Raw genomic sequence first — 24,495 nt, forward strand, 5'->3', positions numbered from 1 at the left:
GGGCACTGATAGATGGCACTGATAGGCAGCAGAGATTGGCAGTACTGATGGGTGGCACTGATGGTCATTGATGGGTGGCACTGATGGGCATTGATGGGCAGCACTGACTGGCATCACTAATGGCCATTGATTGCTGGCACTGGTGGGCACTCATTGCTGGCACTATGGGGGCTTTATTGTAATCGGGGCACTGATGATCATATTTCACAATTTATGCCTGCAAAAATGTCTGCTTTTATTTTTTTTAAAGGTGAACTTATCCTTTTAAATTATGTGTAGGCATGAAGTGTGAATGGGAAGATGCAGTAAACATACAGATGGGGTTTCCTAAATCTGACTGCAAAAGTGGAAATCCACTTCAGCACAGCTAATGGAGTGAACAGACTGACCTCAAGTTGCTCCTCTTAATAAAAGTTGCTCATTTTCACTGACTCATTGCAGAAACACAGAGGGTAAATACCAAGCTAGACCCTAACAAAAAGCACAAGTCTTCCTCCCGAGGCCCCCTGCCTCCTGGCAAGAATAGACTAGACACAAAAAAAAAGTGTCTGTCATTACGAGTCAGCCAAACAGAGCTGCAGTGTTGAATCCAGCAACTCCCTTCCCCCGCTGCACGGACTCTTGACAGAAGGAGGAGAGAGAGCAGCAGAGGAGGAGAGGATGCTGAAGGTACAATGAATAGACTGAAATCAGCACTAGCAGACAGTTCCCTTCTCTACTGCTCAGTCTTCCTTCTACAGTAGCTGAGAGCTGCTTTGTGTGCATGGAGCTGGTTAACATTTTCTTTTTTTTTTCTCCCCATTTCAATGAATTATTTCTTTCATTCCGCACATTGTTACATTGCCCATTAAAGTGAGAGGGATGCAGTGATAGAGTATAGGCATGGGTCAGGCAGCCTTTGCTCAGCCCCTCCCTTGCTAATAGGAGCTGACCCTGGTGCTGACTGGAGGACCTTGTAAGTCGGACTGTCCCAGCGAAGACTGAAAACGACCCCAACAGCACTTAAGGCATCTCTGCAGACGTACATCATCATCACCGACACAAGTGCAAGTTTGACATGTTGACCCAGAGAATTTCCAGGTATTACCTACACTAATCTCACAGTTTGTCTCCCCCCCCCTCCCCCACCTAAATGTTCTACAGCTTAATGGAAAGAAAGTTTGATGACAGTGTGTTTCCTTGTAATCTTCAACCCTGTTTGTGCTTCATGTAGCTGATATTACAGGCAATTATTAAAAGATTTCATGATTTTTGTTATTGAACTTGTGGAATTAAATACCATTTTCTAATTGTGACCATTGCATATATTAATGCTTCCAACATACATTGCATTTTTAGAAATGTTTATTTAGTGAACTATCTTCTCCTGAATACTTTTGATAAAATTCATCAGAACATTTTATTGATATTGTTGCTAAATTTTAAGGTGCCATCTTGTTGATAAGCTTTTGATATAATTAACAGTAATATTGGAGTATTTGTTTTTTTTTTCATTGAATAGCGAATTGAGGAATGTGCTTAATTCCCAGTTGTATAGGCATGAAATAATAGGACAATAAGAAATGTGAACATTCCCTGTTGTCTTCTGCATGTCAGCATTTCCATAGCTTTTAATGAAATGAGCTTCTACGGTCAATATATTCATGCTAGAAACCATTTTCCCTTGTGTATCTGGTGGTTATTATTTTTCTATATATGCATTGTTATATTCCATATATCTTATGTGTAGCATGGATGCCCTCTTGTGTTTTATGATCCATGGTATTTTGATTGATTTCTCTAATAATTAACACAAGGCACATAGGATTATACATGCAGCCCAGTTTGGAAACACAGTATCGTAGAGAGCACTATTGAGACATCAGCAGTCATCAAATTGAAATATATATGTATGTGTTTGCACTGTATGTGTGTTCCTTAAAGATTGTTCATAAATCAGGAAATTGATTTTATAGGTTCCTCTACTAAGAAATAGATAGAGGAATTTCAGTTGCCAAACATCTGTCACTTGTCTTAAGAATGCTTTCTTCACTTGATAATTATAAGAGTGATTTATTGCAGGCAGAGTTCATATTGATGTATTCTGGAGGCAATTGCACAGGATACAAAATCATTCACTGGTGTTAAAGATGATATTTCTGCCAGAACACCACATATCTGAGGAAATGAACGCTAGAAGATCAATATAAGCTAGCGGTGGGGTTGGATCATGAAACACATTGCAATTGCTAGTACAAAAAAAAAAAATCAATCAATTTAACAAATGTCAAAACAAACTTGTTTCCTATTTGCTCTGTATAAATATATATTCTGTTTCTAGAAACATTTGAAATGCAAAGAACATACTAGAGTAAATATTTCTGCAAAGTTTGTAATCTGGTTGATAGATTGGTTGTAGGAGTTAAGTAGTTAAACACAGCCAAATTGGTAGATAAGTTGAGCAGCTGGTTCATGCTTGTCATTTGTCAGATGTAGTGTTATAAATCCACAATAGGTTGTTAGAATCCAATTTGTGACTCAGAATGCAGCTGTAAATACTAGTTGGGCTGCCTTGAGATTTATCAGTATTTCTCAGTGAGCAGGTTCTTGTCAAAAGCTGTGAAATATAGACAAGGTAAGTTCATGGATAAGCAAAGTGACACCCTTGTTCCTTGTAGATGTAAGCAACAAACATAATCTAACAATTGTGTACTACAGAAGATGAGCTATATTGACATCTAGTAATAAACAATGTATTAAATATAAAGTAAGAAGCATGTCAACGAAACATACAGTTTGCACATTTTTTCTGCAATACATACATGTCAACATTTCTAAGTACATAATGAGAACATTACCATTTGGCCTATTTCATTATGGTTAAACATATTTTAAAATGCTATGTGTTTGTTAAATGAAGCTAAAAAAAAATCTCTGAATTTCCCAATCTGTTCTATCTCCTGGTAATATCACTAAAGCATAAAGGGACAGTCACAACATTATACATTTAATTTATTGCAATGTGGAGTTTTGGGTTGTAGTTGAAACCCACCTGTTACCACTTAGTGCAATGGTAGCAAAAGCAGCCAAAGAGACGACGGTGGGCATTTACAACTACCAAATAGGTGTATTGAAATACCTAGGATAATAAAAAAAAAAAAAAAACTTGGTATAGTTTCCATGTAGTTTCCTTGGAGGTTCTTTAGTAATTTCATAAAAAAATAAACGTCCACAGCTACACCAATTATAGCTGCTGACTTTTAATAAACATACTCACCTGTCCAAGGATCCAGTGCCATCCTCGCATGGGCTTCTTTACCAGACTTTGGTCCCCAGCGCCGGCATGCTAACTGTTAGGCCGCGTACACACGATCGGTTAAACCGGTGAGAGCGGTCTAATGGACCGTTTTCATCAGTCCAAACCGATCGCATGTGGGCGCCATCGGTTATTTATCCATAAGTTAAAAAAAAGCAATCTTGTTTTAAATTTAACCGATGGATACCTAACCGATAGAAAAAAAACGATCGTTTGTAGGCACGCCCATCGGTTAGAAATCCACGTATGCTCTGAATCAAGTCGACGCATGCTTGGAAGTATTGAACTTCATTTTTTTCAGCACATCGTTGTGTTTTACGTCACCGCGTTCTGACACAATCGCGTTTAACTGATGGTGTGTAGGCACGACTGACCATCAGTCAGCTTCATCGGTTAACCGATGAAAGAGGTCCATCAGACCGTTTTCATCATATGAACTGATCGTGTGTACAGGGCATAACTCCTTGCCCATTGTGCATGTCCGGGCCATGCTGCACTTTGTGAATGGTCCTACAGCATTTAGGGACCTGCAAGGACAAGGGGGTGTTGGAGAACTTATGGTCGGATCGCTTAATCAAACCTAGGTACCCCCCCCAATTTTTTTTTAAATATGACAGAGGATGGGGGAGGAAGAATGGAAGTTCCCCTTTTGGTTTCGCTTTAACTAACCCACATCAATTTTTTATTTTTTTGGTTCTGGATGGACTGTACTCTGTGGCAAAACTATTGAATCATCATAAGAGTTACATACTAGCTAATTCCAATTTGGCCCCACTTTCTGCACTATTTTATTTTGCTTCAAGCTGAAATTCTCAAACCAGCAAAGAATGACGAAAGATAAAATAGTATAGAATGTTGTACATGGCTTAGTACTTACCTGCAAAGATTTTTTGATAGGGACATCCAGAATACTTACTGTATGGAGGTTGTATGTTTTCATTTGTTTGTTGCCTGTCCATGTTCTGCTTTCCACCCACCATCCAAGCATATAATAACTCTAAGTTAAATGGCTCCCACCTAGCCACTTGCCGCCAAATCACATATTTGTACATCATTTGGCTTCAAGTGGTTGTACCGGAGTGATGCTTGCAGCTGTAGGAATCACCTCTGTACTGTTGTCTAGAGCCGATGGTCGGCTCTCTTGTGATCAGGGCAGGACTTAGGGTGGTGGGGGCCCCTGGGCTTGAGTCACTTTTGGGCCCTACCTTCTATACATTACGAAAAATGGGCATGGTTCACGCAAAGTAGTGGGCGTGGCTCAAATGTGGTTAGAGTCTGAGATGAATGAGGGATGGAGGAAGAAAGAAAGAAAGAGGGAGAGAAAGAGAGAAAGAAAGGGGAGAAAGAGGGATAGAGAGACAAAGAAAGAGAGATGGAGAGACAGCAGGCCCAGATCCTACACCACAATAAAAATATGTGTATCTATCTATTGATCTATCCATTCAGCTATCCATCTTAAACATATAACAAGCTCTTTAAGGCCTATTTTCTACCCCCTGCACACCAATGACTTTGCCGCCGCTAAAATATCCACAACCAATATAAGGCTCACTTGTGCACTCACCGGAGTCTTTGGGAAAATGAGAGCTAAATAATAAAAATCATTCATTAGTCATTACAGAAATATTCTCTTTTTCCTATGATTCACGTCCTAGTAATTATCACTGACCAGCCTAATAAAAACCACGAAAAAACAAAGGTCAACTAGCAGTGACAAGTGTTCATTATACAATAATTACATTTTGATTGTGCAGACAGAGCATTGAAACTGGTTTACCTTTCAACAGCCTCCAGTGTTCTGCCGAATAAGTTCCCCCGGCAGATAAGGACCCCCCTGTGCTGCGCAGGCACGGCGCACGGCTTGCCGTCTAGAGCTGACTCTGTCTCAGCTCTACATGTTCAGCTATTTTCAGAGGCTCAGTTCAGGTTCGTACTGAGCAAGCTCTGCGCTATGCCTGCGCAGTATGGGGGGGTACTTATCTGCCGAGTGAATTTTTTCGGCAGGACACCAGGGAACTTTTTCCGCAGGACACACGGTCAGCGTCAGACAGTCAATAGCTCAGGGCGGGCGCTACCTATTTATGTCACATGTATGGAGAAGGACATGAGGGGGAGACAGGGGCCCAGAGTACAGTGCGGGGACCCTACGCAGCTTGCGTAGCAAGTGTATAGGGCGGATCGGACCTGTGAACAGCACACACAGAGCACGCCGTGACTCAGTGGACGGCATGCGCTATAGAAATACTCAAAGAAAAAAGTAAGGAGACTTTAACCTCCCTGACGGTATGATTAAATCAGATTTTGGGTGCTGAAAGCGGTACCATTATTTTCCATGGAAATTTGGCGTTTTATATTGTAGGCCTATAGGGCCAGATTCACAGCCAGCGGGCGCAACGTAACTTTTCTGATTTAAGTTACACCGCCGCAAATTACACAAGTTAGTGCCCGATCCACAAAGCACTTACCTGGAAATTTGCAGCGGTGTAACTTAAATCCGTCCGGCGCAAGGCGGGCCCAATCGAATGGGGCGAGTCACATTTAAATTAGGCACGCTCCCGCACCGGACGTACTGCGCATGCTCCCGACGCTATTTTCCCGACGTGCTTTGCGCAAAGTTACATTGCGCCGAGTTTTGTGAATCGCGACGGGTAAAAAAGAGTTGCGGCGGGAAAAATAAAAGTTTTGAAAAAAATTCAAAACCGACGCGGGAACGACGGGTATACTTTTGCATGGTAGAGTACCTTTACACTTTTGTAAAGGTACCCTATCTTTGCCACGGCAAACTAACACTTACGGCGACTTAACAAAGGGAAAAAGCTTTGTGGATCTCCGTAAGTGCTAATTTGCATACCCGCCGCTGGATTACGACGAGAAATGCCCCCAGCGGCGGCCGCGGTACTGCATCCTAAGATCCGACAGTGTAAGTCCATTACACCTGTCGGATCTTAGGACTAGCTATGCGTAACTGATTCTATGAATCAGCCGCATAGTTAGAAACAGATACGACGGCGTATCAGTAGATACGCCGTCGTATCTCTTTTGTGAATCTGGCCCATAATTCTTAGAAATAACTCACTTAAATATGTCCAAACAAGAGTCTAGTAGACATCCCGGGTATAATAAAATTTGAAACACAAAATCATAAATTATAATACAATAAATAAATATAAATAATTATAACAAATAATATAATAATAATAAAAATTATTACTTTTAATTTTTTGATGACGAATTTCCCCACAAATCACTATCGCTTAATTCTGCAAGTGATTCTAATTTATTATCGCTGTTTTTTAGCTAGTCTAAAACCACTTTTGACATAAAGGGACAATTTTTGGTTGCTATGGACAATCTCCAGTTTCCAGGCAGAAATAACAGTTTTTATTATATAAAAGTGCATGTAGGGCACTGGGCAGACCACTAGAGACAAAGGGGGTGTGTATTTTTTACATACAGTACTGTAATCTATAAGATTACAGTATACCGTAAGTATTGTGTTTATTTACTTGGCGACGATTTTTTTTTTTTACCAAAAATATGTAGAAGAATACTTATCGGCCTAGACTGAGAAAAAAAAAAATTTTTTTTAAAAAAATGGGCTATTTATTATAGCAACAAGTAAAAAATATTGTTTTTTTTTTTCAAAATTTACGCTCTTTTTTTGTTTATAGCGCAAAAAATAAAAAGGTGATCAAATACCACTAAAAAAAAGCTCTACTTGTGGGGAAAAAAAGGATGTCAATTTTGTTTGGGAGCCACGTCGCACGACTGCGCAATTGTCAGTTAAATCGACGCAGTGCCGGAAGCTGAAATTTCACCTGGGCAGGAGGGGGGTATATGTGCCCAGTAAGCAAGGGGTTAATTAATCTTTCACTATTACTTATATATAGCACATTTTCATCAAGTGGTAAAGAATAGCCATGATAGTATTCATAATAGAGGTTTAATAGGCATCTCTGAAAATTCATTGTTAATTAGCACATTACAGCCTTATTCAGCTCCAGGGCCCAAGAAAAGCAATGTGCTGATGGTGTCCTCTTGACACATCCATTCCAATCTCATTTGTCTTAAAGTTGAGCATGACAGCAAGCTCCATCTTCTGAGTTCTCAATTATTCCTATGGGGAATTAGAGATAGGGTACCATGTTCAGATTTACGTAAATCTCTAAGAAATCAGAGTAATTAAAACTAAGCATATGTTAAGAAATTACCTTTTTTCCTTAGTATTTACATAACCCTTATGCCCCGTATCGGAATTTCCGATGGACTTTTTCCATCAGATTTTCCGATCGTGTGTAGCCTCATCTGAGTTATTTCATCGGAAATTCCAATAAATTTCATCAGAGTTTAGATATAGAACATGTTCCATTTTTTTCCGATGGAATTCTGTCGGAGTTCCGATGTGATTTGGCCGGGAAAAAGCTTGATCGTGTGTACGTGGCATAACACTTCACAAGTTTTATTTCTAAAGGGTATGCACTGTCAAACTTTTTTTTTTTTTTAATAGAGTAGCGAAGGATTTGAATTATTGCTAAATATCAAGCACAAACAGAGCGCAATGGCATATACGTCATGTAGATTGGGACACATTGGAACATTCTGAAATTATGAGCCATTGTTAGTAGCCACTTACTGTTCACTTCACTTCACTTGGAATGGAGCTGAGAGTTTGGTGTAGGCACATGCACCAGTGTTGGAGCAAACACACTGATAAAGATTAATCTCTAGCACAACTCTAGAGCATAAAAACCCATTCTGCCGTTGACCCGAATTGTGAAAGCAAGGACAAAAACAGACTGCTTCCTTTGGTGTCCAAACGTCAAAAGGGGAAGCCTTTATTGCTAGCATAGATTTATAGACACAATTACAACATTCACATGAGCACAACTGATTGGCTTAGTCCATATAAGTGTCTTCATGTTACATGTTCTTCTTGCCATGAGGCACACTCAGAGCACAGGGTCCTCCACTCAAACGCACAGGGGCTTTCTTCGGTTTCGGAGTGAGAACAAGGGAGGGGTTTGGAGTAAGAGGTAACTGCTGTCTTCATTTATCTCCTCAAAGAGTTGATTAACTCTATAATGTCTTTTAAGGAAAGTAACAGCACTGTAGTATATACCCACACACACATATGCATTTATCAAGAAATAAAATAAATAAAACAACATAAGGAAAGAAAAGCAACACTTGAGTGGTTTTAGTATAAAAGTAGCATAAACACAAAATATTCATTTTAGTAACTTCCATCACAACACTCTCTTGCCTTCCACTTCCTTCTCCTGATGATAGCCTTTCTTGTCACTGTGCAAGTCCTAGATCTTTACTAGGTTCAGTCCAAACACACGTTTCAACAGAATTTATCCATTTGCATTAGAAAACCTATACTGCGTGTACTATATATCCCAACATCCCTAAGCATCATACAGAATATACTATAACAACATTTGTTGTCATAAGATTTTATGTGGACATATATAAGAAGATATCATTTAAACATTTTTTTTTTAATTCCATTTAAAGCACATACAAAAACATTTTAAAAATATACTCTACACTTAGCAGTTTACAACATGTGTAGATTCCTAACACAATTCACATGTAGGTTCACCACATTTCAGAAATCCTTCTTCAGGAGGAAATGTGAAGAAATCCATACATTAGAACCCACTTCGGGTCTTTATCAGGAGTATCAGAGGATATAGTCTGCTGGAACTCATGACATGAACATGTTTCCCAAGGAAGTGCAACCAAAATAAGAAGAAGCAATAAGCAATCATACAAACAATCTTCAATCAAACCCCAATGGTGTAGCTATAATATCACAGCATGGAGGGATCACCAGTATAGCAAAAATGGTAAGGTAAAGGTAAAGTTTGTGTGTTCAAAAGACAGCAGGGGCTCCCTGTGTCATTATTCACTATTTACTATTTTATTTGAGAATGAGTAGGGGTACTATATACCCCTTAAAGGGGTTGTAAAGACAAACATATTTTCCTCTTAAATTAAAGTCTGACAGTAACTGATAAAGTAAAAAGTAATGTTTTGCATTATAACTAGTTTGATACCTGTTGAAATCGAGCTGTTTTATTCACCTCTGTTACTCCTGAATCATTATTCTCACTGACTTCCTGGTTTGCAGGGGGCATTCATTCTTGCTACATCACGGCCTAATGGGAACTACAGTTCCCATTAGGCTTAGCCTCCATGCCTGTGAGGGATAAGAGAGCATCTTCACGCAGGGCTGTAGTCATAGGGAGGGGGTGAGCACATTCTGCTTTCCACCATGCAAAACAGCTCAGATGCTGGTGAAGAGCAAGAAGAGGAGAGACAGGAAATGGCATTTTCAAACCTGGATTACTGTATTTTGGAGGTCAAAAGGAAAAACGAGGTAAGTGATATTTAAATGCTCTAGCTTACAGCAATCAATTGATCTAATAAAAAACGAAGTGTTCTTTAATCATTGACATCGGTGGTGGTATCTGGGAGGTGCCCTTAAATGGGCTTCCCTGCAGGCAGACTCCCACAACCCTTAGGTCAGGGTTGTGGGGAAAATTTCCCTATTTTCATTATTATGGGGGAAGGTGTTTTGCCAGGGGGTTCCAATGTTGAGAATATGTGGCCTGGTTTTGTATAGGAAGGGGGTGCTGCACCTCAACCCCCCTTTCCTGACCAGCTAGGCTGTGTGCCTGGGTAAGGAATGGCTATCAGTTTTGTGGGAGCCTCATGTTTTTTTCTTGTTTATTGCATTGCGCTTCCCTAATAAAATTAATATCGGTCCCAAAGGGTCCCCCCTTGATATCTATGCCAGACACTCATCAAGAAAAGGTGTCTGGTATGTATTTTAAGAGGGAACCTGATGCATTTTTTATGTGGGGCCTCTCAATAACATCTTTACCAGACCCTTATCTAAAATAAGGGTCTGGTAAGGGTCCTTTCACACTAGCGGACCGTTCGTCCGTTCATTACAAGTCCGTTTACGGACTTGTAATGAATCCCTATGGGATCGCGTCCGGTAGCGGATGGAGCATCCGCTAACGTCCGCGACCATCCGCGTCCGTCGGGGTCTGCTTTTGCGAACGGAAGAAACCCTATTTTTGTTCCGTCCGGCGGAACGGATCGGATGCAGATGGACAGACGGTCCGTCTGCATCCGATCCCCCATAGGGGAGAGAGGAGCAGAGACAGGGTGGTCTCTGCACTGTGTGCGGGGACCGCCCTATCCGCCGACAGCTCAGCGGGGATGACGGAGGATCCCCGCTGAGCTTTGGCGGACACACGGAGCGGACACAGAAACGGTCCGCTCTGTGTGAAAGGACCCTAAAGATTAAGAGAATTCCTGACCGCTTTGTTTACAAAAATAAGTGGTTGTCAGCGGAGGAAGACCAGCAAACGTTCAACACCTTGTATTTGTTAGTTCATGACAGATGAATTCTTTCATGGTATAACTAACTTCCAGTTTAAACTTTGGATTAAATTATGCCTTTTTTTTATCAAAGCAGAGGTCCAACATGCCCTTTTTGAGTCAGACCTATAACCCTGCTTATGCTTCCTGTTGATTGAAGAGCCCCAACTCTGACTCAGCAGGGGACATGTCAGGACTCTACAAATCACTGCTACCTGTCTCTGCCACATTCTGACATGAGACAGGCTTTTTTACTGAGGTTATAGCAAATTTTTCAAGGAAAACGGTAATAGTTTGCAAATCTGTAATGCATTTAGCTCATTTAAATTGAACATTCAGTTGGACTTTTGAGGATAACTTTGGTACACCTTTTATAACCACTTTAGCTTTCACACCTGTACATGCCCCATAAACCAGCTATTTTTACATTTCTGTTATAGGCTGATTGATTCAGCAATAACTTTATTATCTAAAGTGGTTGTAAACCTCATACATGAAATATGAACAAAGCATATCCCTCTATAGTGTGTGCTTGTCCCAACTAGGAGCACTAAGTGTAATTTCTGTCTGCTATTTCATTCCTCTGCTGTCTGCAGGAATCACTTCTGGCAAGTTTTTCTGACACCAAGAGAAATATGGTGACAGGGGAGGAAGGTTCAGCTGATTGACACCCCCAGGCCTCGTACACACGACCGAGGAACTCGTCGTAAATGAAACATCGTTTTCCTCGACGAGTTCCTTGTCAGGCTTGTCGAGAAAACTTGACAATTTTTTTTTGCATACACACTGTCAAGACTAAATCTTGTCGTTCTCAAACGCGGTGAAGTTCAGCACGTACGACGCCACTATAAAGGGGAAGTTTGATTCCACTGGCACAACCCTTGGGGCTGCATTTGCTAATCTCATGTTACTGCGTGTTAATTAAAAGTTTGGTAAGAGACGATTCGCGCTTTTCAGTCTGTTACAGCGTGACAAATGTGCTATCTCCATTACGAATGCTACTTTTACCGAAGGTGCGCTCCCGTCTCATACTTTATTCTTTTCAATGTTTTTATTGAGTTTTTTTTTAAAGTAAACATGTTACATAAAATACAAGACAAAACAAAACAATTCGATATACACAGATTTTGTCCAAATGAGAACTGTGGTGGGTACTCCATTCAACAAAAGATAAAGAAAGAAAACAGAGACCAAACATACGTTTAGCATATCAGTATACTTTTACCAAAGGTACGCTCCCGTCTCATACTTTATTCTGAGCATGCGCAGGTTCCTAAGCATACACACGAACGTGTTTCTCATCGAAAACCAGCCCGACGAGGAACACGACAAGGAAATTGAGACTCCCGACGAGGAAAAAGAGGACTTGTTCTCTTTTTTTCTCATCGAGTTCCACGTCAGTTTTCTCGATAAAAAACATACACATGACCGTTTTCCTCAGCAAAAATGCTCTGCCACCAAGTTTCTTGATGGATTCTGTCGAGGAAAACGGTCGTGTGTATGAGGCCTCAGCTCTGTTCCTGTGTGAAGGAGGGGTGTGTCCCTTTCTTTTCAATCAGCTCTCAGAGCTCTCCTCTCTGAGCTCTGCAGAGTGTAACTTTTGCTCTCTGCCCCCTTTTTTCTGACAGTTCAGACACGCTTTATCATTTCTGGACCTTTAATGGATGTAGAGAAGAGATGGCTGCAGATAAACAGGTACAACCTATGTAGGAGGATTTGCTTCATTTATGTGAATCGCCTGAGGCCAGTCACTTCACTGGGTATATGTTAGGGTTTGCAACCACTTTTAAGAAATACTATGCTTTCCTTTGGTGATATTGTCTTGGAAATGATTTTATTTTTTAAGCAATCCTTAGACAAAATATGTAACAAAACTAAAAAACACACCTTTTCTACTGTTAGTGAGGTCAATTCCACAGTGTTCCAGTTCCTGCACTGAACTGCATTTGAATGCGATAAAACACATAAAAAGGGTATTGGAACGCAGTGGAACGCATCAAAAACGCACTGGGCCCTGGTACAGTGGGAAAAAAAACAGGAATGCTTGTTTATCATGTGTTTCCCCTCTCCTATTTTCTTTTTTACCTATGAACATATGTAATTTCCGTAGAACATATGATATGATATGTTCTACTTTAATTGTTTAGAATATGTTTCTTTGCACAAAATATTTTTAGGTAATTGTAATGATTCATGCTTTTTGATACCTTAGACATGGGTGGATTGGAGGACTATGGAAGCCCACCAGTTTCTTGTTCCTTTTTATATATTGAATTTTTTGCTTGACTTTTAAACTATCGCCGTTGGCGTTCCCCCCACACACAGTCTGTCAGCATCGCTGTTTGATTCTCGGCTCTCTGAATGCTTCTGCTGAGCATTTTGTAGGACAGCCCTGCCCTGCCCATCCCCTCCCTGTTTAGCTTTATCGCTGCGCCCTGATGATAGTATATATTCTCCCCCTTGTTGCAGTGGTAGTGTTGTAGTGGTACGTGAGAGCCAGTGACATTCCCGTTCTTCTGCTCTCTTATGCGGCATGTCTGGGCTTGTGTGAGTGGCTGTCTCACTGTGGTGGGAGTCTTGGAGTTTGCTTATGCCGTTAACCCCAGTTGTCATCTACAGTGGGCCTGGACATTTTTGTTTAACTTTTCTGGTTGCTAACTGGCATGATATGCAGATCAAAGCTTATCCCTTTGACCCGCAGATGAATCAGTTGATACAAAAGTAACAAAATTTAAGGTGATTGTAAAGTCTCAGTTTTTTTTTCTATAAAAATAACAAAAATGTTATACTTACCTGCTCTGTGCAGTGGTTTTGCCAAAAGCAGCCTAGATCCTCTTCTGCTCGGGTCCCTCTTTGGCTCTCCTGGCCCCTCCCTCCTGTCGACAGTGTCGAGTGCCCCCACTGCAAGTTGCTTGCTATGGGGGCACCCAAGCCGAGCTGCAGCTCTGTGTGTCCATTCAGACATAGAGCCCTGATTGGCCACACTGCTTGAGTACTGCATGCATGCACCTTGTGACCTAGTTTTGTGTTTTTTAATATAGTGGTGGTGTAGGGTTTTTGAGTGCCTTTGCTATGAATGTATAAAGGTGATTGATGAGCGCAAATAAATCACCTTTATTCATATCATTTATTTGTTGTTATTGCAATTTTAGATTTGAGCAGCATTAATTTATTCATTATTTAATCTCTAAGTATTTATTTTCCACCCTTACTTTGGGTTATTGGCTAGCGCTTTAGTTCCCCCCCTTTCATATTTGCTATGAATGTGTTTTTGTAATTTTTTACTAATAAATCAATTTTCTATACGGCATGGTCTGCCCGTGGCTTCTTTATCCGGGGGGGGGGGGATTTTCTTTTTGTTCTCCCCGGGGGGGGGGGGGCTGTTTTTGCAGCCCTGATTGGCTCACTGACTTTGATTGACAGCATCAGGAGCCAATGGCGTCACGTGCTGTGTCTCAGCCAATCAGGAGGGAGAGTCACGGACGGCCAAAGCACTCGTGGACATCGATGGATAGTGATGGAGCTCAGGCAAGTATTAGAGGGTTCTGGGGTGGCTGCTTCACACAGAAGGCTTTTTATCTTATGCATATAATGCATTAAGATAAAAACCTTCTGCCTTTACAACACCTTTAATTTGTATCTTTCTATCTAGAATATGAACTATTGATAAATACATGTCTGTATTTTGACAGCAACATCTTGCACAGCTGCTGTATTTATACAGCAAATTCCAGCTATTATTTTGAAAATCGAAATTGTGAGGGGGAGCACCAGTGGGGAAGAGGGACAGGATGTTAAATGCAAGCCCTGTCTACTTCAATTAAGTTTTTTTTTAATTGTTTGCAGTATGTAGTATGTCCTGATACTGATAAAAAGACCTACAGCTGTAATTGCAGTAAAAGGAGGTTCTACAAAGTATTGACTCAGAGGGGCTGAATACAAATGCACACCACACTTTTCACATATTTATTTAAAAAAAGAATGGAAAACCATTTATCATTTTCCTTCCACTTCAAATGTATGTACCATTTTGTGTTGGTCTATCACATAATATCCCAATAAAATACATTTACGTTTTTGGTTGTAACATAGTTACATAGTAGGTGAGGTTGAAAAAAGACATAAGTCTATCAAGTCCAACCAATGTGTGTGATAATAGGTCTGTATTACATTATATATCCCTGTATGTTGTCGTTCAGGTGCTTATCTAATAGAGTTTTGAAACTGTCAATGCCCCCAGCTGAAACCACCGCCTGTGGAAGGGAATTCTACATCCTTGCAACACAGTAAAGAACCCTCTATGCAATTTAAGCCTAAACCTCTTTTCCTTTAATTTTAGTGAGTGGCCATGTGTCTTATTAAACTCCCTTCCGCAATTTTTTATTTATCCCTGACAAAATGTGGAAAATGTCATGGGTTATGAATACTTTTTCAAGGCACTGTACATCTTCTATGCTGTTTGTAGATTTTGATGCACATAGTAATACCACAAATTAATAACATTTATAATAGAACAACTAAAATGTAAAAAAGTATTTTTTTTTAAATATGTTGATTAAAGCGGAGGTTCACCCTAAAAACATTTTTCTAACATTACATTGTGCTCACTTCCAACATTGACAGTATGCTGTTTTTTTTGTTTTTTTTTGCTGTACATACCGTCTTATAGCTATTTCCCCCCCCCCCCCCCCCCGGCTTCCGGGTAGTGGCTCCCACGGGAGTGGGCGTTCCTATGCAGAGGCTAATGCCGCGTACAGACGGTCGTTTTTTGTGATGAAAAAAAAACAACGTTTTAAATCATGAAATAAAACGACGTTTTTGAAACTTTATTTTCAAAAACGACGTTGCCTACACACCATCATTTTTTCAAAATGCTCTAGCAAAACGCGGTTACGTTCAGCACTCTTTTCCATTGAAGCTAGCTTCATAACTTGCTTCTGAGCATGTGCGGGTTTAAAAACGTCGTTTTAAACGTCGTTTTGCCCACACACTATCATTTTAATTGACACAAAAAACGACGTTTTGAAAAACGACACCAAAAATTCAAGCATGTTCGAATTTTTTTTTTGTCGTTTTTCAGAAGACATAAAATAACGTTTTCCCCACACACGCTCATTTTAAATGACATTTTCAAAAACGACGTTTTTTTTCATCACAAAAAACGACCGTCTGTACGCAGCATAAGTGATTGACGTGATGACAAAAACTTCCCCCCGGGCACATAAGGCGCGTCACCAGTTTCCGAAAGAAGCCGAACGTCGGTGCGCAGGCGCCGTATAGCGTCGTTTAGAGCCGACTCGCAGTTCGGCTTCTTTTGGAAACTCATGACGCACCTTATGCGCGGGGGGACGTTTTTGTCATCACGTCAATCACTTAGCCTCTGCATACGAACGCCCACTCCCGCGGGAGCCACTACCCGGAAGCCGGGGGGGAAATAGCTATACGACGGTATGTACAGCAAAAAAAGTGTATCTTTGGCGGCGTAAGGGCGCGGAATTCAAATGGATGTGATGGGGGCGTGTTTTATGTAAATACGTCGTGACCCGACGTAAACAATGTTTTTTTTCAACGGCGCATGCCGTCCGTGGGGGTATCCCAGTGCACATGCTCGAAAATAAACCGGAACAAGCCAATGCTTCCGACGGTGACGTCATTCTACGCAAATCCCTATTCACGAACGACTTACGCAAACGACGTAAAAAATTCAAAATTCGAGGCGGGAACGACGGCCATACTTAACATTGAGTGCGCCTCATAATAGCAGGGGTAACTATACGCCAGAAAAAGCCGAACGCAAACGACGTAAAAAAATGCGCCGGCCGGACGTACGTTCTCAGATCGCCGTAACTAGCTAATTTGCATACTCGACGCGGAATTTGACGGAAACGCCACCTAGCGGCCGGCGGAAAAATACATCTACGATCCGACGGCGTACTAAGACGTACGCCTGTCGGATCGATCCGAGATGCAGTCGTATCTTGTTTTGTAGATACAAAACAAAGATACAACGCAGGAAATTTAAAATTACGCGGCCTTTTGTGGATCTGCCCCATTGTATTTACTTGTATACTATGATAGTAGTAGACTTAAGAGAGATTGGAACTATGTCAAAACACAGTTTGTAACGATTTTTCCTAAAGGTTTTGAAAAAACTGAAGTGTAGTACTTGCCAGCTTTTTCATGAAAATTTATCAAATTATGTTTAAATAAATGGGGATCGTTTTCCAGGTTATCTGTAGGGAAACTTGAAGAAGGCATTTAAGCATTTTTACTAAAAGCATGTTCTCTGCCAACTAGGTCTCATTTTCAAAAAATAAAATAAAAATAAAATCCCATAGGATAAATTCCTGTAACCATTTAATGTCCAAAGCCTTACCTCTTCACTGGAATACCAATGGTTTTCTACAAGATGTGTTCATTTTGTAACTAATAACTTGAGTTTTGTACCCTATGCTAAAATACTTTGCATATTTTATGAGAATGGACAATGTCTCAGTCTGGAGAAAATTTTAATGCATACCTTTTATTCAATACGATTTAAAGTGGGAAATAGGGAGAGAGAAACAAAAAGCCCAGTAATTTCTAAAACGATTAAAGTGATACTAAAGTCTTGTTTTTTTTTTTGTTTGTTTGTTTAACCTCCCTGGCGGTATGATTCTTTCTAAAAAAACATGCTGAAAGCGGTACAATCATTTGCAAGGAAATTTGGTGTTTTATACTGTAGGCTGTGATTTTTAGGAATAACTCACTTAAAGCGGGGGTTCACCCTTAGAGGGCACTTTTCCCCCTTAGATTCCTGCTCGTTTTTACTAGGGGAATCGGCTATTTATTTAAAAATATGAGCAGTACTTACCCGTTTACGAGATGCATCCTCTCCGTCGCTTCCGGGTATGGGCTTCGGGAATGGGCGTTCCTTCTTGATTGACAGTCTTCCGAGAGGCTTCCGATGGTCGCATCCATCGCGTCACGATTTTCCGAAAGAAGCCGAACGTCGGTGCGCAGGCGCAGTATAGAGCCGCACCGACGTTCGGCTTCTTTCGGCTACAAGTGACGCGACGGATGCGACCGTCGGAAGCCTCTCGGAAGGCTGTCACTCAAGAAGGAACGCCCGCTCCCGAAGATCCATACCCGGAAGCGACGGAAGAAGATGCAGCTCGAAAACGGGTAAGTACAGCTCATATTTTAATACAAATAGCCGATTCCCCTAGACCGAACGAGCAGGAAGCTAAGGGGATAAAAATTTTTTTTTTACAAATGGGTGAACTCCCGCTTTAAATCTGACCAAACAAGAATCTAATAGGCATCCCGGGTATGACATTTTTTTAAAAACAAAATTTTAAATTATAACATAATAAATCATTATAAATAATTATAGCAAGTAATAATATAATTAAAATAAAAATTATTCAATAATGTAATCAACTCAAAATCACTGAAATTTGCTCAGTTGCAGAATTGTTGCTGTCATTATTATTTTTTTTTTATGACGAATTTCCCCGCAAATCGCTATCGCACAATTCTGCAAGTGATTATAATTGATTATCGCTGTTTTCTAGCTGATCTAAAACCATTTTTGACATAAAAAGACACTTTTGGTTGCTATGGACAATCTACAGTTTTCAGGCAGAAAGAAAGGTTTTTATTATATAAAATGACATGTAGGACACTGGGCAGACCACTAGGGACAAGGGGTGTGTGTTTTTTTTACATACAGTACTGTAATCTATAAGATTACAGTATACTGTATGTAATGTGTTTGTTTACTTTTTTGAATTTGGCGCCGATCTCCGCTCCCGTGCGTCGTAACGTCGCAGGGAACGGAGATCGGCGGCACAGGAGGACGCTGTGTGAATCGAGCGAGGTCCCGCTCGCTCACACAGCGTGGTGACATCGCTGGATCCAGGAGAAGGTAAGCCAGCGCACGCTGCAGGCTCTGCATATCTACCCCGAGCATGACTCGGGGTTACCGATTTTGGTAGAAAAAATCAACCCCGAGTCACGCTCGGGGATACCGCCAGGAGGGTTAAAAATACCAAATGTGTATAATTACCTGCTCTGTGCAGTGGGTTTGAACAGAGCAGCCCAGATCCTCCTCTTCTTCTCACCGGCACTCCTGGCCCCTTCTGCTGCCTGCCCCCACAGAAAGCATCTTGCTATGGGGGCACTTGAGCCAAGCTGCTGCTCTGTATGTCTATTCAGACACCAGGCCGTAGCTCGGCCCCTCCCCCTCACTCTCCTCATTAGGTCACTGACTTTGCTGTCTCAGCCAATGAGGAGGGACACCCGAGACTTTCATGCAACATCGTCGGATCGAGATGGGACTCAGGTAAGTATTTGGGGGGGATGAGGGGGGCTGCTACACACAGAAGGTTTTGTACCTTAATGCATAGAATGCATTAAGATAAAAAAAAATGATATCTTTACAACCACTTTAACAAAACCTTGTCTGTATCTTTTGATTCATCTTTGCTGTATGATCCTGATCATGGCTGCCATCAGGGGGGTACAGGCATTACACCTGTAAGGGGCCCGTTGGTCCCCAGGGGCTCGGAGATCCTGGGAGGAGGTCTGAGCTGTCTAGGTGCACTGTGATGAGGATGTGTGCTCCCGAAAAATCCTGAGAGATATTACACTAAGCGTGTGACTCTGCAGTAGGATCTAAAAAGTTAGAACCCGGGAGGAGGTCTGTCTTGTCCAGGAACACCAGGAGGAGGAGTTATTTTCCCAAGGCATCCTGAGAGACATTAATCACAGGTATGTGTGACTCTGTAGTGGGGTCAACTTTTGGAGGTGAACAGGAATTCCAGCTAGAGGTGGTGGTCACTGAAGTCACTGGAAATTTATAAACTGTCACTGATAGTTGCACAACGGTGGAATTTTGTTATATTTGGACTTGTTTTATTTGTATTTGTTTTGGTTGCGCTGCACTATATTTTGCTTTGTTTGATAAGGGTTTTACAGCTTCAGGCATTTGTGTTTAGCCAATAGAAAGCACCAGGGGAAGGAGAGGTGGAGGAGATTAAGGGGGAAAGTTTCTTTGAGCAGAAAAATTCTCATAAAACACTAATTTAGCACATTTTCAGGCATTTCCATTGAATTCTATGGGGCCCAATTTGCCTCCACTCTGACAAAAATCAGCTCATGTACTTTTTTGAGCGATATGCATTTTGTTTCAGGCGACAGAACACTCAGATGTAAACATGGGTCATTGAGTGAGATGTGGTTTGTTTTTTGCTCTAAAACACTCAATAAACAAATCCCACAAATTTCAATGGCCTCTGTTCACATCTGAGTGTTCTGTCGCCTGAAGCAAAATGCCTGTTGCTCAAAAAAGTACATGAGCTTCTTTTTGTCAGATTGTAAGCGTTTTTGGCCTTATAGACTTCAATATAAATGCCTGAAAACGTGTGACTCAAGCATTTTACGAGTTTTATCTCATGTTTTCTGATAAAACAGCAGCTCTCCACCTCTAATGTCTGAAGCTACACTTCTAATATGCTTCTAAACCACTTACACAAACGGAAAAAAAAAACTTCCAAAACGAAAAAAAAAAAAAAATCTCAAATAAAATCGCCAGAAAGTTGCTCTGCTCAGGTGTGAACAGGGCCTAAACTTCACATACAGTTTAAGCATGTGTCCTAACTAGCCTTAACATGCTGCTGCTTTTGCTTCTGGCAATGTAGCTGAATGTTATCTTATAGAATCAAAAGGATAAAAAGTTAATTGAAAAGAGGGCACCAAAATAGAAAATATCTGATTCCAAATCTGAAAATACCATGTATAAAATGTGCAGCCTCCACAAAACTCACTCCTTGTAAATTCTAATCACTGAAATCAAGGGTTTTTCAGAGACAGACTAAAACACCATGTTTAAGTGAGTCCATGGCTATTTGTATTCTGTGAATCACACAAGTTGATGCAGTGTTGTTCCTGTTGTGAACGCATGTTGCACTTTTGGCAGACAAATTAACAACTAAAGCTGTTGCAGCTGTTTGCTCATATTTTGCCTCTATGTATAAACTTGTTGCCTTAATATATGAAGTGTTATTCAGAACAGAAAAAATGGCAGTAATATGAAGCAGTATGCATTTTTGCTCTAGCTGATTTCAGTTAAACATTTTAAGTAGTATTAGTATCTTTTATTTTATTTTATAAATAACCCCACCATGGACTAAAATATTTTACACCAAGCCTATACATCTAAAGAGGAGATTGAATACGCTCCTGTCCTACCACCCTTGTAGCTAATTGCCACGACAATCACTAGAACTAGCCTCTTAAAATCTGCTCGGAAGTCATAACTTCTGTGAGTTTCTTAACACCATTGCCATTCACAGATGTTACTAGATATATGCATTAGTTTTCGTCCGAATGCATTTTCGTCCGAATTTCAGGTATTTTCGTTATTGTTTTAACAAACGATAACGAAAGCACAGAAAACAAAAACCCAAAGATCCGACATAAACAAATGCTTTATTTTTATTTCCGTTGCGGTCGAATGTTCCTAACCTTAACTATTAGTCCAATATTATTCTACATAAAGAGAAAAGATTCGACATTGAGAGAAAAGATTCAACATTATAGAGACATGAAGAAGAGTCGACATAGAGAGAAAAGATTTGACATAGAGAGAAAAGATTTGACATAGAGAGAAAAGATTCGACATAGAGAGAAAAGATTCGACATAGAGAGATATGAAGATTCGACGAAGTAGCTAAAAACATACGATTGCAGCAAGCGGACATTTATGGTGAAATGCTCTGCCCATAGGCTATAGAAGAATTCTAATGTTGGTTGACTAGTAATAATAATTAATAAATATAATTATTATTAGTCATACAACATTACAATTCTTCTATAGCTTGTAGGCGGAACATTCGACCGGAAATGTACGATTGCGGCATCGTACAGTTTCGTTGATCCGTCAAATCTTTTTTTTTTAAAGATCCTATCGAATCTTCTTTTTTTTTTTTTTAAGATTCCGTCAAATCTTTTTTTTTTTAAGATTACGTTGAATCTTCTTAGAACATTCGACAGACACCATAAGCCTTCAATGACAGATTCGACTTTAATTAATTTGGATTTGCATTTTTTTACGAAAAACAAAATAAATAAAAACGAATTTCGGGACAAAATTTATTTTTTGGACGAAAACGAAATTCCGAAACAAAATATCTTAGTGTGCACATGTCTAGATGTTACTGGTTCCTGCTTCTAAATTCCACATCACTGCTTTCTTCTGCATTAATTTTCTTTCTAAAGAGTCAAAACAACACAACATGATGATCATACGATGTCATCAACACTGTCCTACAAAAACTGTGAGATTGAAAGTCCCGAGCTGCTCATCCTATTGCCATTTTCACATATAACTTTCATTTATTGATCCACAGAGGTTAAATAGAACTTAGAAAAGGGAAGGTCTGGACAGCCGCGCTCCGATAAAAACAACTTTATTGTGCAAAATAACAAAAGTACAAACCACAGCAGGCTACAACCTAAAAACACTGATGCGTTTCACACTCTCAACAGTGCTTAGTCAATAGCTATCACTAAGCACTGTTGAGAGTGTGAAACGCTTCAGCTTTTTTATCCTGTACCATACTGTGGTTTGTACTTTTGTTATTTTGCACAATAAAGGTGTTTTTATTGGAGTGCAGCTGTCTAGATCTTCCCTCTTCTAATTGCTATATGCTTAACCTGCACCTGCTACTTCTACCTTGAGGAGCGTGCCATTTTCACACAGCGGTGAGTGGTGATCCCTTCCCCTTCTGTTCCTGAGGCTAAATAGAACCCTAGGAAAATTCCTTACCATTACCCTGTAAGACCCCTAATTGAATTAAAAGGCCAGATTCCTGCAAGCGAAAAGGTAGACTGTAGTGGGGGCCCATAATGCGGCCCCCCTATCCATGCGTCTGGCCCCCTAATCTACATGCCGGGCGCTGGGCACATGGATTCCAATGTTTTTTTTTTTTTTTTAAAGCACGAGATTAGAGCCTGATTCTCTAATAGGCTTTAAACAAGGGTGGGCTTGGGGTGCAGAGCACCAGTTGTGTAACAATAGCAAAAGAATATTCGCTATTGACACACTGATTCCCCTCCAAGGCAATCAGGAAGCGGGTCGTGAGACCCATTTCCCTGATTGGCCGAAAGGAAAAGCGATCCTATTGGCCTAGGAGGGAAATGGAGGAGATGCATGGAAAGTGCTGTCTGCGCCATAGATGGGGTAAGTATGGGGCTGGGGAGGTCCATTGTTTGCCGCCCCCCAAAAATATACCACCAGCCACCACTGTTCACCTATTTGATGGTTGTGTTTCCTAATTTCCCTCCATTTCAGTGCTACTACCCCAGTGTCTTCAAATTCAGCACTTCTAAAGGGCTGCACTAATATTATCAGAAAAAAACATCCTCTGTACCACATAATAGCCCGGATTCACAAAGCACTTACGCTGACGTATCTCGAGATACGCCGCGTAAGTGCAAATAATGCGCCGTCGTATCTGTGCGCCATGCCCACGAAACTAGATACGCCTGAAAATAGGCTTCATCTGACCAACGTAACTTGCCTACGCCGGGGTAAAGTGGGCACATATTTACGCTGGACGTATTTGGCGCACCCATTGATTTTCTATTCACATATGCAAATGAGGGAGATACGCCAATTCACAAACGTACGTCTATCCGACGCAGTGCGCATAAAGTCATACGTCCAGTGTAAAGTTATGCCCCATAAAGGAGGTGTAACTCAGCAGCATCCATGCAAAGGGCTGCACCAGGGAACTCAAGCCGTCGTATTTTACGTTGTTTGCGTTGGACGTGAATATGGCTGGGCGTAGGTTACGTTCACCATAGGCAGTGATCCGTCGTATCTTAGGGAGTAGATCCGACGTGATTCTGAGCATGCGCACTGGGATGCGTCCACGGGACGGCGCATGCGCCATTCATTATACGTATCTGTCTGAGCCTCAGCCCATCATTTGCATGGGGTCACGCCTCATTTGCATGGCTCACGCCCACTTCCACATACGCCGGCTTACGCCTAGGAAACCCAGCACAGATTTGGCAGCACTGGCTTTGTGAATCCAGTGCTTGCCTCTCTGCGCTGCTTCGGCGTAGCCTAAAGAAGATACGCTACGGCGGCATAAATATGCACCGATGTACCGTATGTGAATCCGGGCCAATCAGTTTCCTTATATATTTATTTTATTTCTATAATGTACTAGTGTATTTATAAATATGAAAATGTTATATATTATGTAGTTGTTTATCATGGAGTTTTTCAATGTTCTTTGTTTTTGAGCAGGTAAGCAATCATGTGAATATTTCATATTTACCACCTACTGCCAGCAGATGGAAATCTCTGAGCAGAAAAACCTTTCACAAGCTCAAAAACTGTGTTGCTGAGAATAAAAACTGAATACTAGGACAGACCAGGTTACACAGACCAATAAAATGACCAAAACCAAACTTGTAGTGACAAAATATGTTGGCTGCTATTGATGACATGTCCTTATGCAAATGCTATCAACTTGGCTGTCATGCATATATGATTGAATATTTTGTGTGGCACTGATCTGAAACTAATATGAAGTTATGACTTCACTCCTAGATAGCCAGCAATTGAGCTGCAAGTTTGACAATTACTTGCTAAGCTATTGTAAGACTTGCCAGGCTTCACAAGTGTGTTACACAATTGCAGCAAGTCCATGTTGCGTGACTCCAGAATTTCCTTTGCAAACATTCTGCAAGTCTGCTCCAAGTTCTGGTTTAGTTCACCGCTTCACTCCATCACTGGTTCT

At 40.8% G+C, this 24,495-nt stretch overlaps 1 protein-coding gene across 1 annotated transcript in view; it reads left to right on the forward strand.

The window, feature by feature from the left end:
- Positions 1-608: 608 nt before the first annotated feature.
- Positions 609-24,495, forward strand: part of LOC120918475 (bifunctional heparan sulfate N-deacetylase/N-sulfotransferase 3-like) — a 349,511-nt gene continuing 325,624 nt past the window's right edge. The window contains exon 1 of the mRNA XM_040330079.1: positions 609-1,080. The gene's annotated coding sequence lies outside the window, so the exon portion shown is untranslated. The remainder of the gene's footprint in view (positions 1,081-24,495) is intronic.

The sequence above is a fragment of the Rana temporaria genome, chromosome 1, assembly GCF_905171775.1.
Source record: "Rana temporaria chromosome 1, aRanTem1.1, whole genome shotgun sequence".
NCBI lineage: Eukaryota > Metazoa > Chordata > Amphibia > Anura > Ranidae > Rana > Rana temporaria.